The sequence below is a fragment of the Gracilinanus agilis genome, chromosome 2 (assembly GCF_016433145.1).
Source record: "Gracilinanus agilis isolate LMUSP501 chromosome 2, AgileGrace, whole genome shotgun sequence".
NCBI lineage: Eukaryota > Metazoa > Chordata > Mammalia > Didelphimorphia > Didelphidae > Gracilinanus > Gracilinanus agilis.
In genome coordinates this window covers 209,249,783-209,262,938 of record NC_058131.1, presented here as the reverse complement: position 1 = coordinate 209,262,938, position 13,156 = coordinate 209,249,783, and the positions used below count along the sequence as shown (strand labels likewise).

The 13,156-nt window shown below is 34.9% G+C and overlaps 1 pseudogene; it reads right to left on the bottom strand.

Annotated features, from left to right (window-relative positions):
• Positions 1-8,431: 8,431 nt before the first annotated feature.
• On the bottom strand, positions 8,432-9,018 carry LOC123234939 (annotated as a pseudogene).
• Positions 9,019-13,156: the final 4,138 nt, after the last annotated feature.

The window sequence follows — 13,156 nt, the reverse complement described above, 5'->3', positions numbered from 1 at the left end:
CAGACACTTCCTATCTGTGTAATCCTGGGCAAATCGGCCAACTCCAGTTGCCTAGCACTTATTGCTCTTCTGTCTTAGAACTTATACTTAGTTTTGATGCTAAGATGGAATTCTAACTACTAATCTATGCTACCTCTCAAGACATATCATGTTATTAAAAAGTACAATTGAGAATTATAAAACCAAAACTTTTGGAATACGGTTCCATAAGAATTAGCCTTTAAAGTATAAATAGGAAATATAACAATGGAGAGACAGAGAGAATGCATTTCAAAAAGAAGAAACAGACACCTATATCTGTCTATATATCTCTATTTATTTTACTACAGTGAATTTGTTTATTTATGTATTATTATTTATTATTTACAAATGCATTAATTAATTGATTAATTGATTGATTGATTTTTCCCAGAGGAGAGAGATTGTTTGAGAGGGTCATCAAGGTCTCATGACAACTAGCTGGGTTGAGTAGAAAAAGTTTGGTCATTCAATGGGAAAGCTCATGAAATAGTCTAAGATGGTAATAATTTGCCCCATAATTTTCATTTTTCTGGAATAAATGTCCTTAATTCCTTCTACCTGTATTTATGAGAGTTTCTAGATTCTTACTCTTCTGATTGCCCACAATAGAGTTGTATGGAGTTATCTCCTTCTATTCCTTTATGTAATTTGGATCTTGAGAGAGTCTTACCCAAAAAATATCAAGGTAAATAATAAAAGATTTAATGGATTTACACTTCATATGAGAAGAGGTGTCTCAATTCAATTGAATTCACTTCAGTTCATTTCAATGTAATTAACTTGATTCATATTTTAAAGAACTTTGTGAAAGTCACTCTGTTGGGAATACTAATGAAATAAATTATATACATATAATATACTTAAAAAGCATTAAACTCTCTTTCTCTGTTTCTCTTCTCTTTCTTTCTTCCACATCACCTCTCCCTTTTTCCTACCCCCTACAATGACCCTGTACTTTACCAGGAGGAATACAACATACTGTATTCAACAAAAAAATAGTATGTAAGTAATATAATATCGGGAAAGATAAAGCAAAATACTCTTAGAATATTTGAACAAGAGAACTCATTTATTTAGGAGATATCATGGAAGGCTTCATGGAACAGATGATGATAGGGATAAGGCCAGATGATAAAGGTCTTGAAAAATCAAGGAGGGAAGAGAGCATGTTTGAGGCATGAAGGGAAGCCTGTATGAATGCATGGAGATAAAATTCCAGCTTCTGAGGCTAGCTCATCATCACATTTGACTGAAACACTGAGTGAGTAAAAAGTGTGAGAAATAACTTAGCATTTTTTTTTACATAGAGCCCAGTAAAAGAATGGTGTGAGTCACTACTGGTGTCATATTTAAACAATGTTTTGTGTGCTATTGACAAAGGGATGTAAACATTTGACATCTTTATTGCGTGTTAAGTGACTACCCATCTGTTTAAAGGGAAATAATAGTTCATTACTGTGTTAGCTCAGAGATGTAGGATACACAACAAATAGTATAAAGTAGGATCTTGAATTTACATCCTTTTTTGGCTATATTGTTTTAAAAGCCTACTTGAAACATATACATATATATGTATTAAACAAATATCACTTTGGATCTGTACCTAACAAAAGAAATACATTTATTGAAGTCAGAGAGTGCTAGCTGACCACTCGTATGCATGGGCCTGCCTAGGAATGTTGCTTAGAAACACCACGTTATCAAAGAGAACCTAACATCAGGTTGGAGTGGTTCCCAGACAGCCGGTTAGTGAAGATAATTTGCAATGGAAAATTCCTAATATCTGTTCCAACTCTTCTTTCTTTTCTATTTCTTCAAGTCTTCCATGTTTCAGGTGATAATTATAGGGTTGTGGACTTAGTTGATACTCTCTTTCTGAAGATGTAAGAGGATAGAGAAGTCTTAGGAAGAAGGGAATGGCATAGCTTGATAAAGATACAGTGCTTCCTAATGATATTGGCAAGTTGAGAGGAAAAGTAATCATGGAAAAGCTATAAATGTATCTTCCACCTGATTTGGGAGTGTTGATATAAGTCCACAGTCCCTAGATTACAATGTGTTTCATCTTAAGTTTGAAACAATAATAGCTCTTTTTACTGACAAAACTAATCATCATCCAGGTCATCAATTCTCAAAGGATATCGAGATATTTTATAATCCCATCATCTCTGAGTCTCTTATAAACAGAAACTTCAGGCTATTAAAATGCTTTATGAAAATCTAAAGCCAAAATAAGTGGAGATTAGATTCTCTGAGGGGCTCACCATATGGGTAGAAGAGACCCACCTGTTTTCCATGGAGGAAATGCTGTGCCTGCTGGGAGCTGTCCACAGCTGAAGCTCATTTGGAAGAATAGGAGTGGGGTTAGCATCACCTGCCCTGTCTCAAAAGCATGAAGATATGCTCACCTCATTGAAAGTGACAAATTGTGTGTGAACTCTCCTTGCTCAAGCTCAGCTTGTATTGGACACCTGCTTTCTTTGAGCTCAAGCCTCACCTCTGATTATATTCTGTTTCTTGAATTGCCTCTTACCTAACATACCCTGTTCATCCCCCTGGACATTCCTTTTGTTAAAAGTCTCTGTTTGCCTGGGACTTCATGCTTGCTACTCCTGTAATGACACTATTGCTTCAGATTATCTATTTTTTGTTTCTAGTCCCTCACAAACTGATTCTTTATGATTATACATTTTGAACCCTCCTCAAATTACCCGGTCCTTACTGTACCTTGATATTTCCTCTATCACTGTGGGAGACTGTTAACCATAACCCCTTCTAGGCCTCACTCCAGGTTGATCTAGGATAAATTTTAGAGTTATATAAGAATCAAAATTCTTAGTTTAAATTCATCAAACATTTATTAAGTGCCTACTCTGTGAAATGGACTAATGGAGCCAGAATGAATTCAAAGATTCATTCCTTCATGAATCCATTCCTCTGTGTGTATTCTTCCTTTTGCTTTTTAGTCTTCTTGAACTTCTCTCACAAGATTCCAAATAAGAGACTTTGTTTCCAATTACTTCCCCATTTTAATTTTTTATTCCTTTTTTTTAATTTAATGGGGGTACATAGAGGTCCTCTTACCACAGAGATGTGTAGGGATTAACCAGTCCACAGTGACAGGAAGGAGGAACCATAGAGAAAGGAAATGAGGGAGGAAAAGAAAAAAGGGGGGACAGTGTCAGTTGGTGGCGTGGGGGAGGTGTGACAGGGCTGGCCATTGCTGGAAAATTGGCTGCTGGGAATGTGTGAGTTGGTGGTTGGTGTTTAGTTGCTGGAATATAAAGGTGGGCCTGAGCTTACTTGAGAGGGCTTTTTGGCTTTAGCCTTTAGAGAAGGTTTTGGGCTTTTTGAACTTTTTGAGAGGTGCCTAAACTTCTTTGACAGACCTAATTGGGGTTGGATTAAACACTGATTGGGTTAATTTTGATAGGACTGCATTGGGTTGAAACTTTGTGGGGTGGTTATTATTAGCGGTAATTATAGGCAGTTATAGGTAGATATGGGCAGTTTTAGATAATAATTATAGGTAGTTATAGGATAACTTGTATAATAGGAAATTTTCTTTCTCTACCTCTTTTTTATATTTCTCTCCTTTCCTATATTTGTTTTATTATATTCTTTTACTATCTATTTTAATTAAAGTAAATTGTTAATTGTTAAAATCTGCTAGTTGTTTTCTTTCCTCTGGATTAAAGGGATAATATTAATTTACAACTCTACTACATTCTCATTAAAATTTAAATTATTAAAAGCTACTCTCTTATTTTGTCAAAACCCCTTATATCACAAATAAAAATTCTTCTGGTCTTATGAATGATTCTATTTAGTAATTTTTTCCTTCCTTAGAAGCACATTTGCTAGTACTCTCAAGGAAAAAAAATCAATAACTTTGAAAATTCTGAAATAATATATTCTACATTACCTTAAGAGCACAGAAAGATGAAAAAAATGTTTCCAAACAATTTTATTCATATTTTATGATCACAATTTATCCACAAATGTCCTACTCAAATTCCTTTTGAGATATGGAAGTAAATCTGGGTTCTTAGAAGTTATGCTGACAGATTATAACCTATGGCACATTTTACCAAGGTATAAAGGTTTCCCATATGGTCTTAGTAAAGGAGTCTATGTCTATTTGTCTAAAAAGCAACTCAACTAAATTAGTGAAGCTCATTATCAGGAAGCTAATTGTGTCAACCATAGATATTCAAGGGGAGAGTCTTCTGTAAGTGAAGAGGAATAGTTTTGATTTGTCTTGATTGGCTACCTCATTAAAAAAATCAAAGGTCTTTGAGGTAGAGAAGTATGATAGTTTCCTAAACAAATAATAGATAAAACATGAAATGGAACTAAACTTCACATAATTCACTGCATTTTGGCCTTGCTCATAGCTAAAAGGAATAAATGAGGAAAGGATAATAAAAATACTTTGTAGCAAGATCAAAAGGAGAAAAGTATTTATTAAAAGATTCATTTCTCATTCTTTATGTTTGATTTTAGCATCAAAGTTGATATGCAAAGTATAGTATAAAAACAAAACAAAACAAAAACAAAAAAGTATAGTATCAAAAAGTAACTCTTGACAAATTCATCAATGCATACCAATTGTTTATGGCCTGCTGACCATGGGAAAATAAGAGCACCAACAACTGGTTTTACTGGAAGTTATATCAGCTAAAAGAGAAGTTTTGTTATCTAGTATGCCTCCTATAGTAACCTTCCTTATTCCTTCCATATTAAGGCAAATGTTAAAATAATCACAAGATTATCAAAAATATTTATTCTGATGTCATTTAGAGTGACAAGAGTCTTTAGAGGATCTTTATTTCTATTAACACTCCCATTTTACAGATGAGGAAACTAAAGTCCAGAGAGTTTAAGAGCCTTGCTGCTTCACTCATGTTCAGGCATGGGACCATGCAGAAGATGAAATAATTGTTTTTTTTTAAATCCATAAATTTGACTAATCTTAATTTTAATTTGGGTTTCTACCCATATTGCTCTTCAAACAATTACCTCCTTTTCTAATTTGCTTTCAGGTTGAATCAATTAGTTGCTTACATTTACAAAAATTCTGAAATTGGTTGAATTGGAAAGTAACCTCTATGAGAAGAAAACCTCTTAGTTTCTAGACGCAACATAGCAGGATGGTTAAAGATAACTGGAACTGGAAAGCCTAGGTTCAAATTCAACCTATTACTTTATGACATTACTTATATGAGCACTGCCAGTCCCTTAACATCTTTGAACTTTGGGACACTCCATAGGAGTATATTTATAGGTGAATTGTGATTCCCATCAGTAGGAGTTTCCACACTGATGAAATTGTGCTTTCCTTATATTGATTTAATTTGTAGAATAAATGCATTTGCTGAGAATAATTCTGCTGCTAAGCCATTTATCATGTCTCTAAAGTGTTTGTACTCCATATACTAATAGGGGATTTACTGATAGAGTTATAATAATTCAAGGATCTGAGATGTTGATGTGGGTACCCCCTCTGCTGACAACCCTTTTAAAACTTACTAGATGGTCCTTGAGCATTGCTGAAACCTCAGCATCCATCTCCCTGTGACCATCTGGTGAGGATGATCTTTGGACAAAAGCCACTCAGTTTGTTACCAGGTCTACACTTGAAGCATCTCCGGCTTGATAAGACTTCCCTGCCAAAGCTTGAATTCTCCTGGCATATAATTTTAGAGAATCCAGGGTCACCTCCATATCATGATGAGGTATCAGTGGAGATCTTTAGTGGAGGATTCAACTCATAGCAAAATTTTAAGTATCTCTGTATCCTGAAGCATCTGTTTAAATTTCTTTGCTAGGGGAATTTAAAGAAAAAATGGAGAAGGATTCTTTAGAACTCATGAAAGGAAAGATGATCTTTGTAGATAAGGGAGGTTATGGATACCAAGCAGTGAATATGTTGTCAGATTGAATTAATGTGTTGGTTTATTTTTTCCTGAGCTGTCTTTTTCTCTTCCCTTTAATTTTTTGTTATAAGTGGTAACTCTCTGGAGAGAGGAGAGGAATAGCTAGAAAATGAAGATGATGTAATAACAAATAAATAATGTTTTTTTTAAAGAAAAAGAAAAGGAGAGAGTTTCTACCTTAAAGCATATAAAGTAGAACTATAAGGAATCCTGTTTTTGGAGTCTAAGGATCTGGGTTTGAAACTTAGGGCTGCTCTGTTACCTGTTTGATATTGGGCAAGTCACTTAACTACTAAAAGTCTCAAGTTTCTTATCTATTGTTATAAGGAAGAAAGCATTTGAGCAGTTGAAGCATGGTCTGCAAGGAACAGATGCAAATGACGGGAAAAGATTCTAGGATGTGGAGAAGAGGGTGACTGGGGTTTGAGCTGGGGCTTTTCTCTGGTTTGACCTGGAGGGGACTGGTCGTTTATCCTTGGTGACTGTTGTTATTTTAACTTCCCATCCTACCTGTTGTCCTGTTGGAGCCTTGCTGTTAGCTGTATCCACCTGAAATCCTGACCATCTGACCTTCTGATCTGTAACATCAGGTCTGGTTCCTTTCTGGATCCAGGACCTTTTCTCTTTTGCCCTGTCCTGCCTAACTGCCCAAGACCACTACTTGAAATACCATCAAAAGAAGGGTTGGTTTAGTGCAGCTTTAGCTTGAGTAGGATTGGGGATCTTTTAGGTCAGAGAGGCTATGCTTAGTGTAGTAAATTACTTCGAAGACTTCCTATGAGGGAACAACTTTAGATCTGGGGTCTTAGTTAGGGAGATGAGCATTAGGGTTAACCAAATTCCTCTTAACCTTCCCCCTTTTAATTAAATCAACTTTTATTTGCTGGCTTAGTGGTCTGTGTATATTAACTCAGGATAGTCCCCGCCTGGAATGGGTCTGTTAGCCCACAGTCAACCTACTGACACTGGCCCATTTCAATCCCATCCCCCAAACCCTCTCCCTTTTTACACTATGTTATGATTAAAAATGATAAAGACTGATATAATAATAGAAATTAGTATTTTAATTAAAGCAATGCTGATATAGATAAAATCATTAGAGCACGCGCCAGTAAGAATTCAAACTGCCTCTGCCATTTTATCTTTTGTACCTTCCCACGCCTGTTAGCTCAGAGAGAGCTTACTTTTGGATTTCCTCTTATTTAAATTGTCCTATGAGTGGGGATGCAGGCATCCCCACGGGATATATAGTTTGATAGTTCCCATGTGTCCATAGAAAATATAGATATACTTTTAAATGGCATCTCCCAAATTCCAATTAACAACTATAAAATAAAAGGCTCGAGATAGATAGTGTGTAAGGTTCTTTCCAACTATAATTAGGATAACTTTAAAATGAAATATGGTTTGTATTTCTTGGTGAGCCTGCTTTTAGTCAGGATTAGATATATGACAGTTTGAAATTCAATATTTTCCACCATATTGGAATGGTGTAAGCAGATTATAGTTTAAGTTTACAGCTAGAAAAAGGAATTGTTAGCTTTGCCCTCTTGCTCCTCAAAAATAATTTCATCAAGTGTATTCTAGTCATGCACACCTGTTTATTTGTTTTAACTATTATTCATTTTATTGTTCATTGCAGAAAAAATAAGACATTTAAATAAAACATTCCAGAAAAGAGTGCTATGATTTACAGTACAAGTGTAAAGTTTCATTATAATTTTCCATTGTTTTGCCAGCGTATACTACATCACTGATCAATTCATACTTACTCTGAGTAGAATAACACAGCGTGGTGGTCTTCATAAATATTTCTAGTATTCCTTTTTCACATTCAACATGATGTCTAACAATCATTAAAAATATATAATTCTATTCTTCCTTAAACAAAGTAAATACAAAGCAGTGAAATATACAAATTAAACATACATTTAACATTCATTAAAAAGAGCAACATTTATACTGAAGAGACATGCTAGAAAAAATGAGCTGTCAGTTTTACTCTTAATAGTTGTCACTCTTCATTCTATACACAAAAAGGACAGTATAAAAGAAGTTAATGGGACTGTGGACTCTTAAGACAGTGCTTCTCTTAACAGCATAAAAACTTCAGAATTAATAAAATCACAACTGACTTTATCCCTATAACTTAAATCAAGTGTTTCATGTAAGAAATAAATTTACGTCACGAGTATCCAAATTTCTATTTAATACTTTTTGCGAATTTTCATTTAAAAATATGAGAATCAAACTGTCCAAAATGCAGATTTTTCACATTACAAAACACAACCTGCTGTTTAAATCACAATCCTTCTGTTGTGTTTAACCTATTGCATCCTTAGATAAATTCCAAACATTTATTAAAAACAGAGAATATACTTCCTATGGATCAAGTGAGGCTTTATTAAGATGGTAGTAAATGCTTTTTTTTGAGATGAGTGTAGGAGTAGAAGTTTTCAGTTTAAGTATATTCAGAAGATCTGCTGTTCAAATAATATTTTTTCAAAAGCAGTTGGAGGAATATGATAAAAGTCACTGAACTGTCAATCCAAAATTTCACTGTCATCAACATATACAACAGGATACACTGTCCCTTCTATACTTGATGCTGAACAGTGCATATTTTTTCCATCCAAATAAACATTTAATTCTACATGGTCATACGTAATACCCACTACATCTCCCTCCTGTGGAAGATTATTTGCTGGCAGCCTATTCGTTTCCTCATTGCTGTGGTAGAGAGCTCCATCATTCCTCATCACAAGGCTATGAACATCTCAGCCAAGAGGAATCAGATTCAAATTAACTTTCTGAGTTGCCTCTGCAATGCCCCAGTTCCCTGTGGATTTGGATTGTATTTCAAGTAGCTTTTGTTCTGATGCAAAGGTGCATTGGCTAAGCAACCTCTTGTTCCACATATTCTTCTTCCATTTTTGACAATGACATCTGTTCCCGTGTGCTGCATGTCCAGTTGCATGGCCTGCATCTTCTTCAGCTAGATGTGGCTGGACTAGGAGTCATCACAGCAGCAAAGGCAGCAAAAGACAGAGGCTGCCATCATGCCCAGGTCTCCTCTCTTCGGAGCCAGGGCTGAGGCCAGGGCCAAGGCTCAGGCACAGACACAAGTCTGGACACTTGTTTACCTTTGACCCTGACCAAGAAAATTCTTAATCCGACAGAAAAATTTTATTGTTGTTATTCTTATGCAATTCACACAATATATTTCCTCCACTGAGTCCTTATAGTTGACTGGAAAATCAAGTGATCATGGAGTCTTGCTTTCAAGCCCTGTGGAAACCTTGCATGCATGGCTATTTCACTTTCTATTTCTGAGAATTTTGTCAGAAGCTCTGACAATCAATATGAAATGAAAACAATTAGTCATAGCTATGGATATCTTTCCAAGGTCATGGTCAGAACAACTTAGCTGGAAAGGAAGCATCTGAAGACAAAGATCAGGGCCATACTGATGCATCTAAAAAACAAAACAAAACAAAATGGACAATAGCATTACAGTTGAAGACTCAGGATACATTGCAGCATTCTCTTTGTTTAATCAAAGTTCTTTCCAACTCTCAAATGCTGGCTGATTTGCAGAGCTTCCTTATATTTCCCATCTCTGATAGATTATGCAGTTGGTGTTGAAATCTTTACAGCAAATCTGAGGCAAAATGTTTTCAACCAGTACGTACCCAGCCAAGCAGTGTCATTCTTATTACCAATAAAAGGAAATTTTCAAGCAAAGGATTCAATTTTCTTTTATTCCATTCATTGCACATAGTGAACATATATTTGGAAAAGCCCGACTTTTAAGTGTAAGGAAACTGTAGAATCCACAAAGAACTAATGAATATAGTGGTGGCAGGAGACTTGAAGCATGATGAGATTTTGTCTGCCCTTTCACCCTAGAAAAATTGAAAACTCCCAGGATGCTTAAACTGTTTCTTTATTCCCTAGTCATGTGGCTTCTTCTTTTGCTTTGGAAAATGTCCCTGTTGAATTTATATATTCTTTTTTTAAAATTTCTTTACTTCTCTATAAAATTTAGTAATTGAAAGTCCCTTTGAACTTTAATGTTTTCTATTCAAAAGTCTTTTCTAGGTCTTCTAATCTATGTTCTGTTTTCTGAGTTTACTTCTATCTCTGATGCTCTATTTATAAGTTTTCTTCATAGTTTACCAGTTTATGAAAAAGTCATTTTCTGGACCTTATTTTCTCCTCTCTAAAATGAGGGAATAGATTTAGAAGTTGACTATAAGGTGAGATCCATTCTTCTTCTTTTTAAACTTTTGAGTTCCAAATTCTCTTCTTCCCTCCTTCTCTTCCCCTCCCTGCTCTGAGACAGTAAGCAATCTGATATAGATTTTAAATGTGTTATCAGGTAGCACACTTTTCCATATTAGTCCTCCATATTAGTCCTTTATGGAAAAAAATCTTGAACTACAACAAAAACAACATTAACAAACAAAAGAAAGAACATGGCATACAGTATGCTTCAGTCTCCATTCAGAATATATCAATTCTTTTTCTGGAGGTGGATGGCATTTTTCATCATGAGTTCTTTGGAATTGTCTTAGATCATTGTATTGCTGTAACTATGTCACTCACAATCATTCATTGTACAATACTGCTGTTACTGCTGTTACCGTGTACAATGTTCTCCTGGTTCTGCTCACTTCACTCATCAGTTCATTGAAGTCATTCCTGGTTTTTTCTAGAACTCTCCTACTCATCATTCCTTATAGCACAATAGTATTCCATTAGAATCATACACCACAACTTTTTCAGACATTCTCCAAATGAATCCCCTCAGTTTCCAATTCTTTGTCACCACAAAAGGCTGCTATAAATATTTTTGTATAAATTAGTCCTTTCCCCGCTCCTTTTTTATTCTTTTTGGAAAACAGACCTAGTATTTGTATTACTGGATCAAAGAATATACACAATTTTATAGTCCATTAGGTATTGCATCAAAATGATCTCCAGAATGGTTAGATCAGTTTACATTTCCACCAATAGTGTGCTAGGGTCCCAATATTCCCACATCCTTTCCAATATTTATCATTTCCCTTTTATATCATATTAGCCAATATGATAGGTGTGAGGTGGTACCTTAAAGTTTTCTTTAATTTGCATTTATCTAATCAAGGATGATTTAGAGCATTTTTTCCTATGACTATAGATGGTTTTGATTTTTTCTTCTGAAAACTGCCTCTTCATATCCTTTGACCATTTGTCAATTGGGAAATGAATTATAAATTTGACTTTATTATCTCTTTATCTGAGAAATATAAGATTCTTTCCAATTCATTTAAGCCCTGCTTTATATGACTTCTCTCCAGTCTTTATGAATTCTTAGGAGTGATTAGTAGTATATATATACACTTTGTAAACATTCTTCCCTTATGACCTCTCATCCATGTCATATACTTGTTTCCTTTTTGCTAAATACAGACATATGTTGGCTGCACAAAAATGATACCAGCTATGACAACCAGAGGACTAGAAAAGAGCAAACATAGTTCTAACTTTCATAAAAAAGAGTACAGTTTGCTACAAGTCAGTGATCTTGACATTGGTTCTTAGCAAAATTCTAGGATGTTTTCCTGAAGAGACAGTGCACATTTAGAAAAGGATGTGCTATTCACAAAGCACCAAGATCACTTTAAAAAGAAATTTAACTTCAGATAATGTTCTTTTTTCCTTCTTTGATAGGATGGATATAGATAAAATTTACATGGATTTAAACAAGACATTAAACAAAACCTCTAATGTTATTTTTATGGAAACTATGTAGAGATGTGAGCTAAGCACTAGTATAGCAAAATGGATTCAAATGTATTCAGAATTGGTTGAATGATAAAGAAAAGTAATTAATAGGTTAAAGTCCCTCAAAGGCCATTTAAAATAGGGTCTCACAGGAATTTTTTAATCAATTGGTTGTTGGTCCTGTAACACTGAACATAACTTAGTCAGATGAATGAAGGTTTACGTGTTATATTTTTAAAATCTGCATATGGTACAAAACTCTATGTGTATATGTCTGAGTTTGTATTGGGAGGATTAATAGAAACTAAAATAGAGAAGGATCCAAAATGATCTTGACAGCCTTGAATGATAGGCTGAATCTAATAAGATGAAGTTTACTAGGGATAAAGGTAGAGTCATGGACTTGGGTTAAAAAATCAGCTTCAAAAATTAGGAGAGACACATTTCAGCAGTATTTCATCTGAAAAATAAAATATTTGGGGATAAAGTCTATGTTAAACTCAGTAGAGGGTGACAATTCCAAATGACCACCAAAAAAACTAATGTTATTGTATTTAGGGGCTAGTTTTGAGGAACTGAGGAAGTTCATAGCCTCACTATACTGTTACTGGTCAGACTACATAAGGCATATTTCTTTCATTTCTGGATACCTAATTTTATCAAGGACACTGACTTTTTGGAAAGTTTCTAAAGGGCCTAGCATCGTGAAATTTCTGAGATGGTGACCTGATGTAATTAAGGACGTTTAGGTTGAAGAAGAGAAGGTGAATATGAGCTATGAGAGCTATCTTCAAGTATTTTTTACCAGTTGTTTAAATGAATCATGAGAAATATAATGTGCTTGATCTTCTGGTCCTAGAGGGTGGGTCCAGTGATTTAAAATGAAAAAGAGTTAGGTTTAGACTTGCTATAACTACCCCCCAGCAACAACACAGCAACAACTTCCTAATAATTGCAATTGCAGCTTTCTAAAATTGGAATGGGCTACCTTGAAATATGATAGGTTTCTCTTCAGTAGAGGTATTCAAGCAAAGGCTGGATGACCAGCTGTGGGTTGAGGAGATACTTTGGTATGAGTTGAACTAAATGGAATCTGAGATCTGTTCCAACTCAGAGATTATGCAATTTCTCATTATAATAGCTCATTTGCCATCAGGAAGCTTACAATATAGATTGTGAGGGAAGATAGAAAATAAGATTAGTAGAAAAGACTCAAAGGAGAAAGTAAGAGAATTTATGAACTGAAAAAATACATGGAGTCAGCAATGAGTGTAATGATAAGGGAGTATAGAAGGTCAGTAAAGGTTCAGATCAGTGTCTACTGAAATAGCCAAGGAATTAATTGTTGAGTAGGAGGAACTAACGTTGGGCTCTGACTCTTAGGTATGATTTGGAGAAAGAGACCGTGCTTTATTCTTTCTTTGTAG